Below are 15,880 nucleotides of genomic sequence, written 5' to 3'. Positions count from 1 at the left end.
TTTCTACGTCCCTGCCATTAAGTGAGATAATTGAATTGCAAGGCAGGGCCCCGGCAGAGGAAAAGGCACTGGGGGGATGGGCAGAAGAGGGTGTGTACAATCTCCAAATGACTTATTAATTCATTTATTTTAATTTTTGTGAAGCACTACACGCCCGTCAGCTTCAGAGTGTACTTGTTGTGGAGGCAGAGGGCTACAGGTAAAGTGGTAATGCCCCATGAATTCGTGATAATTGCGTTCAAGCAACTACACATTCCTTCTCATGAATCAACACAGCATATTTCTGCGGACTTATAGGACTGGTACGTGACAACCATACAGGAAATGCTTAATGTTTTAGTAAAAAATTGTACAATCTGTCAGAGTTGTAACACAAGGCAAACCCTATAGACATTACGAGGTACATTACCCTGCCATATTGGGACGTTCCGTGAGCTTCATATCGACTACCTTGACATGGGAGAACGGTGCAACACATTCAGATACTGAATAGTAGTTGTGTGCCCCTTCTCCCGTTGGTTGGAGGCTGGTCCATGTTCCCATCCAGATGCCAAAAGCACAGCGAAATTCCTTGTAAGTGTTTCTCGATGGGGAATGTGTGAAATGTTGAGGTCAGATAATGGCACACACTTCTTTAATTAGTTGTTCAAAGAAATAACAGCTCTATTAGGCATAAAACATAAGTTGTGTTCTATTCATCATCCCCAAGCTAGTCGAAAGGAGGAACAGCATCCAAAAGGTCAAACTATCTAAATTGTGTGTTACCCTTAAGAAGAATTGGGTCTACTGTTTGCCCATGGCCCTCTTCAGCATGTGGATGCAACCCTGTAAGTATCACCATTTGTCCCCACAAGAAATAGTAACAGGGAGGCGTATGACCACACGGTGTCCAGTCATTTGGTCGACTGAAAACTGGTCGAATGACATTTGGTCGACGCAATTTGGTCGAAAACCAAATGGTCGAATTTTTTATTTATTTATATATTTATTTTTCGGGTTTTCGTTTTGTAAAAAAAAGTTAAAATAAAAAAAAAAATTCAACCATTTGGTTTTCGACCAAATTGGTTCGACCATTTGTCTGGTCGACCAATTTTTTTCGACCAAATGTCTGGTAACCTGACCACACCAGTGCATCCAGTTAGGAGTGCTTCTGTTGCTCCCAGGGCTGCATCCATTTTGAGTAACGAATTTAAAGAGTATTTGGCTGTCCTTATGCACTCAACCAAGTTTATTTCTCAACAGATAGCACCACGGCAAACAGAAGACGACACCAGCACGGCACCTGATTCTGCAAAGTGCCACCTCTCCAGCTGACCCCCCTGGAGGCACAGTGTTTGTACGGAACTTTGTTCGCAGGTGGAGTGAGCCCAGGTATAATGGCCCATTCTTGGCAATCTACGCCACTCCATTTGCGGTCAAGGTGAAAGAATTGCGATATTGGGTGCACCTCTCGGATGTCTAACGGTCCCCCCCATACTGCACCGTCTATATCTGATTTGATGCTGTCAAATTCATGAACATTTGTGCCCTGAACGTGTAAAAAGAATTGGTTTTTGATGATTCCACTATGTTGCAATGCGTGCCTAACATTTATTCTGTGGCAGAATTTGAAAGTATTACTACTTGTTAGAGGTTAGTGTAATTGCAGAGTGGACTCTTATCATTGCGGAAGTGAGCATTTAAAAGTAGAGCATTTTTGTTTTTGTGTAACAATTCTACCTCAGCCCCGCCAGAGCAGTATCAAAGCAACCACCAAGAAACTGACCTTGTCGACCATCTTCCTTAGAGTGTTTTCTGCAACATATGCTTAGGAGCTATTTTAATGTGTCTGTATGATCATTTTCAGGTCTCCATAAAATCACTGCAACTTCCAACGTGGCCAGCTGATTATTTACATATTAATGTGTATGTGATATTTTAGCAGTAAGCATTCATATAATAATGATGTTATATGGTTGGAGCATATAAGGTTGGGTGATAGGGGAAAGTGTGCGAGCATGGGAGGGAACATTTGGGGAAGGAAACGTGCAAACTGACAGTTATATAATGAATGGACAGGAACTGCAACTGACCAGCACAGCTATATCAAAGTGGTCACGTAAAGTAAAGAGGGATGTGGGTGAAAGAAGAGGATATGACTTAATACAGCGGTCTTGGATTAGCTACAGTGGCAGACGTGTACCATCCAGAATTCAATAATGTGTGGTATATCCACAAGAGCTCAGTGGAGAAACAGGGGGCAATTGGAAGCTGCTATGTCTGCTCATTGATCCCCCACGCATCGGGGGCACCCAAAATGTTAGTACCCCAGGAGTCATCTTCAGGAGCTCAGTGCTTAGTCCATTAAGCGCTATGCAGGGTTCGCAGCCTGTTCCAGGGGCACAGAGTACAACTAGTAGTGATGGACAAAGATGAAACCAAATGCGCCAAAAATTCTAAAGCCCCCCCAGTGCAAGTCACGTCCACTTCTGAAGATGGAAGGTGTACTATTTGTATCAGACAGATGGCAAGAAGCGGTAGTGAGTTGCACAGCAGGGGGGACCGGTGGGGTTCAATGAAGTAATATGGGAAGTGAATAACAAATGCACTCCAATATGGGAGACATATGTCCCAAAGCTAACCTGGGTTGAAGCTAAAGAAACCCCTGTGAAAGTACAAGCCCCAGAAGAATATAAATGGGGTTTTCAAGTACTCCGCAGCGTCCCAGTGGGGACCAACAGTAGGTGCAACAAGACTTTGTACATACCAGACATAAACAAAGGAACAGCAGCGCTAATGGACGTGTACAGGGTGTGCGGCCCATGGGCGTAGTTACACCTCCCACCATCATGGAGGGGTTTATGCTCATTGGCAACACTGCATTCAGCCATACTTGTAGTTCCTGAAACACACCTGGCAATAGCACAGTCTTCGGTCGCAACACAGTGCAGGCCATCCCCACCTAAGGCCCTGCAGATAAAGAAAAAGAAGCGATTGTTGCAAAGACAGAAGAGGAGATGGAATTACCTATCCGAAGATTCCTCTAAGCTTTTCAATGACATAATAGAGAAGTACCGGTTGGTCAGCAAGACGGAAGTGTACTTTGCGTCTATCATGTTACCGGGGGTTCAGACAACAGCAAATTTAAAAAGGCTCCAGAACGTACAATGGGAAATGATCCAGTTGACAAATGACACGGAGCAAGGACTGAATGTGATCATGAGTGAGATGCGGGCTGCCAGAATGATGAACCCCCAGAACCGTTAGTTGTTGGATCCATTAACAGCCATGGAGGGGGAGGTGGTTAGTAAAAGAAAAACTATCTTGCTGTACATACATACGCCCAAATGATGCAGGGTCCCTGTCGCACATCATAGGATCCCTACACAGACTAAAGACAGTTATGGAAAGTGAAGGAGGAATTGAAGCGGACAATTGGTTTGATGCAATCTTTTTTTGGGGCGCCATCATGGATGGGAGCAGTGGTGAAGATTTTGGTCCCTATCATGGTACTCGTGTTGGTGATGTTCTGCGCATACAAGATGATCCTTCGGTGCTGTGGTAAAACACTCCCAAACAGCCCAATGATGATGTTTTCAATTGGTGCAAGTAGTGAATCTCATGGTACAAAAGATGGGCAGGCTCAAACAGATGATATGATATGGCGTTTATAACCCGACTATACACAAGTGTTTCAAGGCGCAATGAGGCAAGGGAGGGGGAAACAGGGAAGACCGAGACAACGATCTTACTAGGCCAAGTGTCATTGAGTTTGCGCAAGTGCAGGGGAAGGAGGAAGGGGAAAAGTGCAGGGGGAGGGGACAGTGCAGTACATGGGATCGACAATAAAAAATACAAAGAATAAATAACAGCAATAAATAAAAGTGCGGCCAGCTGGTGGCAAAGTGTAAGGATACATGCAGACATCAGGTGTCAAGTGTTGGTAGGGGACTGTAGGGTTACAGAAAACAGTCCACAAGAACGGGAGTTGCCAGGGGGGCAGTGCAGGTGGGTAACTTGCGGGGGAGGGGACCTGGGCCCGAGATCAGAGGTTGGCCAGGAACCAGTGCAGTTTCAGCCAGGAGTTCAGCAGGGGAGAGAAGGCAGAAGCAAAGAGGAAGGGTTTGAGGTGCTTCCGGAACCGTAGGTGGTTCTCCTGAAGTTTCAGGGAGGCAGGGAGGCTGTTCCAGAGGGAGGCCCCAGCCGAAGAAAGATCTACCACCAACTCGTTGCTTGGAGAACCGACTGACCCTGAGGGAGTTGGAGGTGGATGAGCGAAGAGCTTGAGAAGGAATATATTTAGGAAGAGAGAGCTGAAGCTATTGAAGCCCCAGGCCCCAGAAGAACTTGTGGACAATGCAGAGGGTTTTGACCTTAATCCTCTCAGCCACTGGGAGCCAGTGCAGAGATTTCAGTCCTGGAGGGATACGATCTCTGTCTGGGCTTGAGGCCAAGGATAAGTCTCGCAGTCCTGTTCTGGATGAGTTGCAGAGGACGGACAGTAGAAGCAGGCAGATTTAGAAAGAGGCTGCTGCAATAGTCCGGCCTAGAAAAAAACAGAGCTCTGGAGACAGTAAGCTTCTGGGGGAAGGAGAGGAAAAGAAGACCTCGGAGGAGGTGCAGCTGGTAGTGTGACTTCTTAGAGATGTCAGAGATGTGAGGAGAGAAGGAGAATGTGGAGTCAAAGATGACCCCAAGGTTTTTAGCCTCGCAGGGGGGGAGCAGGAACGGGGCTCAGAGAGTGAAAGGAAAGGAGTGAGCGGGTGTGCTAATGAGAGGAATCTCACTCTTACTGGCATTAAGGCAGAGATAATTGCCGGCACACCACTCCTGGATAGCAGACAGACAGTCAGAGATGAGAAAAGGAGAAGAGGTGGCTGAAGGTAGCCTGGAAATGAGCTGCCATCCGCATAGCACTGAAAGTTGGGGCAAAGAGCGGCAATGCGGTGGTCAAGAAGTGCCAGGTATTGGTTAAACAACCAGGGAGAGAGTTTAGACCCCTGGGGAACACCACAGATAGAGGAGAGGAAGGACCCAAATTGGACCTGGGAGGGTCGATCGGAGAGGAAAGAAGTCAGCCAAGCCAGGGCCTGACCGGCCAAACCTGGGTTTGTAAGGATTGAGAGACCCATAGATCCCCCCTGGGACTGTGACACACCCCCACCAGATCCAGAAAGCTATACGGAACACTGGGCCGATCTATCAGGTGATGGATGGTGTATTTACCTTGCATGTACCCCCGAACAATACGCCCAGGCTGGGGCAAAGTCTATGTGATGTGTTTAGTGTATGGGTACCAAAAGAGGGAACACTGAGGGCCCTGGAGGCCGCAGGATTGGCAGCAGAGTTAATGCAAGATTATCTAATGGGGGGAATGTTGTGATGCATTTCCAGGTCCCATGCCCCCCACCTGCCTAGGGGATTCAGGCTGAGGAAAATGTACTAAGGGTACATGGTGACGTAGAAGGGTGGCTGTAGGGGTGAGTCCTGTAGGGGCTAGATGACATAGTTCACAGTAAGAAACTGTAGGTGACCCATTTTAGCATTGTAGCAATGAGTACTGATCTAGTTCCATTTTAAGATTGAGGCCTAGGAAGGCCAGGCTCCAGCAGTAGCACATTACAGTATTTCAGCATCAGCACACGTTCCCATCCCCGATCCCAGGCCAGGCGGCAGACGTAATGGTCTTCATATCAAATAGATACAACCATCCGATTGTCACGCAGCGGGCCTATGCAACAAGAAAATAATGTGAATAGCCAAGCGTGAGCAGGGCTGCTTCTGCCCCTGAAGGACAATCTCTTGGGAGCCAGGGCAGAGGTCCTGCACTGCCGAAACAGCCCATGATACTGGTCACTATTTGAACTACCAGATGCCCACCATTAGAACTCTTAAATCCCTCACAAACTGATTGATTAGTGTGGTCCTGGCAGAGCCCAAGTGAAGGTTCAAGTAGGGGCTGCTGCCAAGAGAGTGAGAGGGAGGGGCGTCAAGCAGTATGTCTTGTGATTTGTACTACAGGGTGCACGGACTGAGGATAACAAATCTAGGTCAGGGGAGGCATGGTGGGGGGACCTGCGTGTCTGGGATCCTCGCATTTCAGAGGGCCAATTTGACCTCGAGAGTATTCAGTGAGCTCATGTACGATTATCAGGTACACATCACTTGAGTTGTTCACAGGGAAAGAAGCACTCCCAATTGCGAATTCAGTCCCAACTCTGGGCCCCTACAGTAACCCGACTGTGGACCTCATGGACAGGGATTGACTGAAAAGTAATGATGACCAATCACTTGGCATCCCATACGAAGCGGGTGGTATGTGTATAGGGGGTGATGGTATGTGTATAGGGGGGTGGCCAATGACTGGGGAATGAGTACCATATATTGTATGAGTCACACTTGACGACATTGCCTGTTATATTGTGTTGCTTTACACTGAACTAACCAGTGCGCTCCATGGCAGTCAGGATTGAATGCACCACCTGACATGCCATTTTCTCTTTTTGTGAAATAAAAGTGTTCTAACGTGCTTGCTGTGTATGTGTGAGCTGAGAGAATGTTGATGTGTCACAGTGGAATGTTTAGGTGCGACTGTCTGTCAAGGTTCCAGCTTTAGTCAGTTGGGGACAAGTTAGCCTGGGTGATGGGACCCAGTGGTTCGCTCTGTGCCATTTTAAAGAGACTTACAATAAAGCTCAAATGAAGGAACCTAAATCAGTGTCCAAGAAGCAGCTTTATTACACTAGAGCCCACAGCAAGTTTTCCATGAATGTGTGGACACATACGGAGGCAAGTGTATGGTGTCCCACAGAGAGCGGTAGCAAAAATCTCATGTGGGCGGCTACCGAGGCGGTCATTAGTGGACAGGGAGCATAACAGTCTCCGACAAGCAGTTGTCTATGATACACTGAAGTATCTTTGTTATGTGCAGCAGATTTCTTTTGGCAAAGTGAAAAGTGAAGACAAACGAGAAACAGAAATGCGTTGGAGGGTAGTGACGCGTGATGTATTGGGATGTGTGTGTTGTGAGGATTCCGGCGGCTGACGAGGGACAGATCCAGTTCGGCATGTTTATTCAAAGCTTGCAGTGGGCTCTAGTGTAATAAAGCTGCATCTTAGACACTCTTGTAGGTTCCTTCAGTTAAGCTTTATTTTAAGTTTCTTTAAGATGGTACAGAGCGAACCACTGGGTTCCATCACCCAGGCTGCCTTGTCCCCAACTGACTAAAGCTGGAACCTTGACAGACACTGTTTGGGAGAATTCTCAGAAATGTGCTAATTCCCTCCACCTTAGAGACCCCCAGCAACTTTGCTGGATTTTGAGGACTATATTTATTTTAACCTGGAGAGAGTGAGACCCTTTTTCCCACTCTCTCATGTATTTTAATGTGATATTTGATTGTGTAGTCTGACAAACTCCATAGGCATTATCTTTTACATTGTGTCACACAGCACCTTCAGTGCAGTGAGACAGGGAAGCCTTTCAGATTTCCCAAAGGTTTAAATACCTTCTCTGGGATAAACTACTGTTTCCCAGAGCAGTAAAGTGAAATTGACTTTACTTACATTTGTAACTTTCTAGACCCAGCACACACTATCTTAAAATAGGTTGCTGGATGGGTAACTTAGTATCACCCAAAGGGTACTGCATACAGTCTTGCCTAACAGACACTCACACCCAAACATTCCGCTGTGACACAACATTCTCTCAGCTCACACATACACAGCAAGCATGATACAACAAAAACCTGGTTATCCTTGCAAGAGGTGCATCAAGCCTTTTCCTCGGAGGAGTGTCATTTGTTGGTCTTGTTTGACGGTGGTCTGGCCTACAAGAGTACTGTGTTTGGATCCCACTATGGAGCAGGGTGAGACACCGGAGTGTGGATATGTTTGACTCCCTCCAATAAGGCTACTGGTATTCTCCACCATGATGATTTATGTTGTGATGTTGTATAGGTTAGCAAGTGTACTTTAAGTGAGTTGTACATCACCCCAAGGCTAATAGGTACACATAAGGTATAGCACCAAATCTGTAGCTGAGCAATCTATAGGATTGATCTTATTTCTTTTACCCTAAAACACAAATCACTTCCATTTGTTGAAGGAGCAGTGTCTGGTTTTTGGTTTTCTCAAATCTCCGATATCCATACATCTTGTGGGGAGATGTAGATGCCCACATTCTATGACCTCAGGAGCCAGGTTGCTAAATTGGTCATCTGAGGTGTTGGGTGTGTTACCTGTTTGTTCTTCTGTGCTAGCAGGTCTTGAATTGGAAGAACCTTGATTGGTATGCATAGGGATATGTGCATAAGGTGCGAGTAGCATGGCTTTCTTGCCCACATTAGTGTAATGATTATCATTGCTAAGCTCTCTTGGTGCATCTCGCGCCTAGCCACACTTGTGTACAGGCACATTTTAAATGCCATATCAGTAGGTGAATTATCTTGCGGATAAGTGGCATTGTGGGTGGCGAGGGGGTTGGATGGAAGCGTATGAAAATGTCCCTGACCATCCCATCCATAGTGCATTGCCTAGGGATCCCGGTGGTAGGAACCCAGACACAAGTGTTGGCATTTTTTCTTTTATTGTGAATGGGTCGATTGTTGATTGATCCCATGTCGCAAAGATCTGTTTTAGTGTATATGTGTGCAGTTCCCACTTGTGTTCCGGTATTAAGACACTGCTGAGGGAGTCTGCCAGACAGTTGTGAACCCCTGGAATATGTTGTGTTTGGATGGATATATTCCTTTGTATGCACCAGTGCTAAATGGTATGTGCTAGGGTTGACAGCTATTTGGAGTGTGTTCCCCAGTTTGTTGATATAAAACATTGTGGTTCTGTTTGTATGAGGATGCTCTTCCTCCTCTACGACAGTATGGAATGATAGTAGTGCCATCTTTATTGGTACGAGTTCTCACCAATTTATGTGGTAGGTCTTTTGTTTTGTTGCCCTTTTCCCTTTAGCTGTGTGGTGCTGACAATATGCTCCCCAAACTGCTAGATATGCATCTGTTGTTATTGTGACTTGTGGATAAATGAAGGGTCTTCCTCTGTTCACATTGTCTACTGACCACCAGAGACTTCTGTTTACAGTTTGCGAGACTACCACTAGATCGTCCCACTGGCCTTTCTTTTATGACCATTACTCTGCCAGCCACTGCTGTATTATGAGACGTGCATGTGGTATTGTGCATATGCATGATGCCATCATACCTAGGAGTCTTCTGACTTTTAGCAGTTTGCCTGCTTTGAATAGAGGAATTAGTGATTGTAAAGCCTGCACGCTTTCTGGTGTTTGGTACGCTGTTGCAGTTTGTGTGTTTAGTACAGCACATAGGAACAGTTTGTTTCCTTGCTTGGGATAAGGATAACATCTTTTTGTTTATGAGAAACCTAGTGTGGAGCAGGTTCACAGTTTATTGGGTGTGCGCCAGGCACTCTTGTGCATCCCTTCCTGTTATTAACCACTCGTCCAGGTAGAGGAACATTGGGATTAGATTTGCAGCGTAGCTCTACCGCAACCACCGCTAGCACTAAGGAATTTGAATTGGTAGTGTTTGTTATGTATCTTGAATCTGAGGTAATTTCAATGACCTTGAAAATTGAAATATGAAAGTATGCATCTTTCCAATCTAATTGCATTATGTTTTGTGACCTCCTGAAAGGTGGTAATTCTGAATTTTGGGGTTTTACATTTTTGCATGCAGGTCTTAAATCTACTACTAGCCTCAGTTTCTTTTCTTTATTGGAAATCAGAAAGCAAACCGAGTAAATTCCTGTGTTTACCTGATTTCTGGTTACTACTTCTATTACTATTTTTCTTGTTTTTGGTGGTTGATTGTGCAGCTATGTAATCAGCTTGATGCAATAACCCTTGCTTAATACCCACTTGTCTGATTTTATCCCCTCCTATGTGTGGGTATATGATGTTTTGTAGACCACTTCTGAGCAGACATTTTGCGATGGGGGCTGCGCCTCTAGAGGCTTTCCCTCTGCCATGCCCCCATCCTCTGCAGTGATGTCATATGGCTGAGTAGCCACTATTTCCTTGGGTATAGTTGCTTTGGTAAATCGGGGTACCCTGTTGTGTACTTGAATGCCCTGCTGTATGGCTGCATAATTGGGCACTGTGGGAATGGGGGGCTCCCAACGGAATATGGAAGATAAGATATCTCCACCACACAGGAGTAATGTAATAATGCCTCCTCTTACCTGTGGTCTCCGTGGCCAGAAGAACCAAGAGACGCCGATGAACGAGGCAGCAGAGCTGCGCGGGACAGAGCGGTGCCGAATGTGGGACAGGATGCTCTGAGATGGATGGTGAGAGCAAAATCTGTGCAAACTAGTCTTAACAAATTGACTTCTTGGACTTACATATATTTGTCGAGAATCAACAAATTTACACGTGCACTTACAGGAAACCCACTGAGGTGAATTCCGTATTAGCAGCACAGAGCAACCATCGACGAACTACTATCAATAATATCCCTACGGGTGAGTTTCACAGGGCCAGACGGAACTGTACACGCCCTATCGACTTTGACAAAGAATCGAATATTATTAGTCAACGTTTTTTGAACAGAGGATACAAAGCCTCTGTAATCAATGAAGCACATGCTAAATTCATTGGTGTCACTCAACCAGACCTCTTGAACAAGGCAGCCAAATCTAAAGACTCTTTACCCCATATTTCTTTGGTTACCCCATTTACGTCTGATTCTTCCATGATGTACAAATTGGTTGCCAAACATTGGCACATCCTGAGACTTGACAAGGATCTAGAGCCATACCTGACTCCTAAACCGAAATTTACTTATTTAAGATCACCAACTATTAAATCACGGGTGAGTCCATCATTTTTTGATAACAAAACCATAGAAACTTCCTGGTTACAACAACTGACGGGCTTTCGTAAATGTGGAAATTGCAATCAATGTGCCTGGGCGTTTCCCAAGTGTGAAATTTTCACTGATAAATTTGGAACTAGAGTGTCCATTAAAGACTACATTAATTGCAGATCTACCCATGTGGTATATGCCATTGTATGTGTATGTGGCAAACTTTATGTGGGCAGTACCATCCGCCAGCTTCGAATACGCATCAGGGAACACTTGGCCAGCCTCAGGATGTGTGAACCCAAATCACCATTAGCAATTCATTGGCAAGTAGAGCATCAATTGGACTCAATCACTGATTTGCGCTTTATTGGTCTGCAGAAAGCACATAAAGGGAAAAGAGGCAGCAATCTTCAGCTTAAACTGCGACAGATGGAAGCCAAATTAATTTGTCTACTGAGATGCACAACACGTGGGTTGAATTCAGATCATGAGATGCATGTTTTTCTTTAAATTAGGCTTACCTTATCAATATTGAATTTTGTGAGCAGAAAGGCTGTTTTTTTTTTTTTTTTTTTTTTTGCATGTACATCACTGTTTTGAATATCTATCTGATTGGGGCCAGTTATCACCGTGGCTCACCTCTCATGCGTGTTCGACCACCAGTAATTTTTATATTACTCTTTAGTCTAATTTGGAATCTGTTTGTATACCATATGCATGGACTTCACGTTAAATGGTTGTGAGGATTTTCCGGCAATTATCGGGCACTGTAAGTCACCTTTTCGAAACTATGTTGATATCTGACGTCATAGCCTGCGACCGGGGCGCACTTCGTACGGCCACCGTCACCTTGTTGATACAATACGTCACCAGAGCGACATAACGCGCCTTCACTTACGTCGCCGTCACTTCTGTGACGTCTGTAGCGACACACTTTATCTTGGAAGCTTTCGATCATTGACGGTTGAATTTATCCTGGTATATATGTTTCTCACTCGATACATCGAGTAAGTAATTTCCTCTTTGTGAATATTGAATCTTTAATTGATTGAAATCGACGGCTTTCTTATTAGATCCGGTTTCCTTTCAGGCTATATAATTCAGTCGGCCAATACGGCAACTAGTACCATGTTCTTTTGCATTTCGCCATATTTCCCAAGTGATGGGAACTTTCTCAATATTTTGATCCGGTGAGTGATTTATTTTAGTCCTCATCATTTTGTTCAATTGATTTCATAGCTCCTGTACTGAGCTCTATTTTTGTTTTATATATTTTTATTTTGAATAGGATATAACCAGCTAATTGATGATCTTTAGTTTTGTGTGCTAAGTGACTTTTCTGTATCATATTATCATCGATAGGAATTTTGCATTATCCTTATGCTATTCTATATAATTGGTATCTTTTAATTATTTAGTAACACGTAATATTAGCTGATGCTGTATTTACAATATCCCTCCATTTAATTTTGGGTTATTCAGGACTGTGATTAGCACTTTGTTTTTGTCTGGTGTCTGGGCTCGCATGTGGTTGTGCCACGGGGTGCTGGCTACAGTTAGCTTTAAGATGATATTTGAGTACCAACTATAATATGTATGGATGATTTCTCATCTGAACATTGCCTATATCTTTTTCTAAATCGTTTCTTTTCTTGTCATCTTTGATTTCACTGTGTTTTTACTGACTCACAACTGCTGTACCTCGCCCTCTGCATGTTTTCCTGGTATTTTTTTTCATTTTATTTTATTTTTTGCATTTCCGTTTTCTTTTTGGAATATCGATGTGTACTTTATTTTAATGATTATTTTTCTACTGCTATGTATTCAATGATTATTTCTTTGTTATCTTTTTGAACATCTATATTATTCTTATTTACGATGTGTGTTAACCAGCCTTGAAAACGACCGAAGTGTCGAAACACGTGTCGGCTGTTCTTCAAAGAAAGTTTTATTATTAAAAACATTGTATTCAGCAAGATTGTTGATTTACTTTAGTTTAACAGTGTCAAGCGCATTCCTACCCCTCTTTTCATTATACTATTGTTAACTTTTGCCAGCCTTTGTGGATGGGTTGGTGGGTACGGAATTGCTGCTAGACACGCCTTTTCTGAATATAGTAGTGATAAATAGCGCACAAGTATTCTGTTTGTGACTCCACACATTTTCTTGTCATAGTCTTAACAAGGAGCCATATCTAGGAAGACCGATACAGCGCAGGCAGAACACAGGGAGGCACGGACTGAGAGAAGCACAGTGGCGGCCATGACGAGACAATAACAGCTAGGACTGAGAGAAAGGGGCAGAGCCTACATATAAGAAGAAATAAGAATGGAGGGGATGGGGACCCGGCACAGGAAAGGGAGGGCGGGGCTCTTGGAGAACAAGCCCCTCTGAATGGTTAGGATGTCCCATGGAGGGTTTGGTGCAGTAGTAAGACCTAGGATCTAAACTGCAGGTGGGAGACCGTCCCAGAAAAAAACTTCCCACTGGAGTGGACTTATCCAAGCGAGGAAACCTAGAAGAAGGCTACAAGAGGATCAGCACACCCTCATCCTTACAAGGGTACTTTACAGAACAAAGCAATATTGGTGAAGTAACCAGTTGTTTGCTCACTGATTGGGGGCTTACAGTGCCCTAATAAAGAGTTTAAAAACACACCCATCCTTATTCCCATCCTACAGGCACAAAAGGACTACTTGTCTCTGAATGACCCCCCTCTCCTCGAAGGATCTTCCTGATATTTGGCCTAACTAACTATTCTCATGTCCTTTTTTAACCTTTTTTAGTGCATCATCTAATGCTCGACCAAAAAGACACTTGCCCTGTAGTGGTTTGTCCATCGGGATGGCTTGTGTGTCTGGCTTAAACCCAGAGCTTTCAAGCCATGCATGCCTCTTTAAGATTCTAGACCTTGGAACTATTCTTCCTGCTGTGTCAGCGGCGTCTAGGGTTTTTTTTTTCAACTCATCATTTTATTAGCATTTTAAGAAAAGACAAGAACATCAGACAACACATATATTAAAGAGATACAACATTAGAACGCTCCAAGCATAGTGTCTTATTGGGGTGTTGGGGGGTGGACCCGGGATGCGTACAGCCTTCAGGGGGGGGGGGGTACGTCGGTATTGTATTATCTCTTAGTCTCTCAGTTCAATCATTCCAGCCAGCGGGTTAGTGGGGACCTTCGGGAGAGAGGAGGGAAGTCCATGAATGGAGCCCATGTGTTCTGAAAGCGGTTCAGGTTCACTGCTCGAAACGCTGTGATCTTTTCGGCCAATACAATGTCCCAGCACTTTGCCTACCATATCAGATTGAGGGGCCCTTTGGGTTTTTCCAGAGCCATACTAGTGTGATTTTTGCTGCTGTCAAGAGGTGGGTACATAGGCAGGCTGTATGGCCTGTCAGTGGAAATTCCCCGTCATCGGTATCTCCCAACAGTATGATCCCCGGGTCCCAGGGAATTGCAAGTCCTGTGATCGACTTTATGTGGTCTAGTGCCCCTCTCCAGTAGCTTGTCGCCTGCGGGCAGGTCCACAGCAGGTGGAATAATGTTCCCTCGGCTGTGCAGCCCCTCCAGTAGCTCGGTGGGCTGTTTGGGTTGGATTTATGTAGCTGTGCTGGGGTGATGTAATATCTGTAACAACCCTTATAACCGCACTCTGTTGGGGATGCATTGGGTACTTTTGTGCATTCTCGCCCAGGTTTTGTCCCAGGATTCAATGTCTATTGTTCGCCCCAGGTCTTTCTCCCAGCTGATCATGTACCTTTCTTTGTTGGTGGGGTCTGATTTGTCCAGAAACCGATATATTGTGGAGATTTTCCCACTGGGGGGAGCGGATGTTAATTCCAGTGCTGTGAGGTCCCTGGAGCCCTTCTCCGTGGGCATCCCCTGGGATAGCCAGTGACGGATCTGAGAGTATCTGAACCTCTCCCCTTCTGAGATTTTGAATTTTGCCTTGCACCCTTTGAATGCAAGTGGGTTACCCCCTCTAGGAAATCTAAGATCGTCCGAAGTCCCCCGTCTTGCCAGGCGGAAAAGCTCGGAGAGTGAAGATCTGGTGAGAATTCCGTATTGTCCCACAATGGTGTGAGAGGGCCCAAGGTTCCTGTGCATCCCCATTTCCGAGCTGCTGCTTTCCAACTTGCCACCGTATTGTGTGTTGCTTTGAGGTGACCCACGTTTGGCTGCGCTTTCAGAGCCTGCATGTGCGGAAGGTCAGCTAGGGGGTGGGGGGGACTTGCACCATGCCTCCTCTATCTGATTCCAGTATGGTGGATCTGAAGTTTGTGTCCATGTGAATGCATGGGATAGCTGTGCTGATCGCCTAAATCTGGATACCTCGGGGACTCCAAATCCCCCTGAGTTTCGTCCCCGAGTCATGATCCGTTTTGCTATTCGGGGTTTCTCCCCCCCCCCACAGACACATTTTAATATGGATCTCTGTAGGGTGTTTAGTTCGCTCTCTGGGATGTGTGTTGGGAGTGCTAGGCAGTAGTAGATTAATCTGGGGATCAGGTTAATTTTTCTCGCCGCTACCTTGCTCAACCATGAGATCTCCTGTTTATCCCAGGGCGTATGTCCCTCTGCAGGTCCCTGAACAATTGTGGGAAGTTGCTCTGGTAGATCTGAGTGTGGTTTTTGGGAATGTGAACCCCCAGGTATCGAATTGTTGCATTAGCCCATGGGATGGGGAGTTTGGGGTTGAGCTCCTCCTTATGCCTTTTTGTAAGTATGACCGCTAATACTGAGGATCTATCATAGTTTACTCTGTATCGCGAAGCTATTCCAAATGCAACAAGCTCCTCCAATACGGGTTCTAGGGATGTGCTCGGGTGGGTTATTGTTAGGAGAACGTCATCAGCATATAATGCTGCTTTATATTCCCTGCCTCCTACCGAGATTCCTTGTATGTCAATTTTTTGTCAGACCCTTCCAGCAAAGGGTTCCATGGATAATGGGAACACCATGGGAGATAACGGGAGCCCTGTCTTGTACCCAGATTTATGGATATATTCTCCGATCTCCTCCCATTCACCCACAATTCAGTAGTTGGAACTGG

The 15,880-nt window shown here is 45.2% G+C and overlaps 1 protein-coding gene across 3 annotated transcripts in view; it reads right to left on the bottom strand.

The window, feature by feature from the left end:
• LOC138570930 (SURP and G-patch domain-containing protein 2-like) overlaps positions 1–15,880 on the bottom strand; it is a 906,804-nt gene that overhangs the window by 95,284 nt on the left and 795,640 nt on the right. The gene's annotated exons all lie outside the window — the stretch shown is intronic.

This window comes from Ambystoma mexicanum, chromosome 1p, assembly GCF_040938575.1.
Source record: "Ambystoma mexicanum isolate Mex_15411 chromosome 1p, UKY_AmexF1_1, whole genome shotgun sequence".
NCBI lineage: Eukaryota > Metazoa > Chordata > Amphibia > Caudata > Ambystomatidae > Ambystoma > Ambystoma mexicanum.
This window is presented reverse-complemented; position numbering and strand designations above follow the sequence as displayed.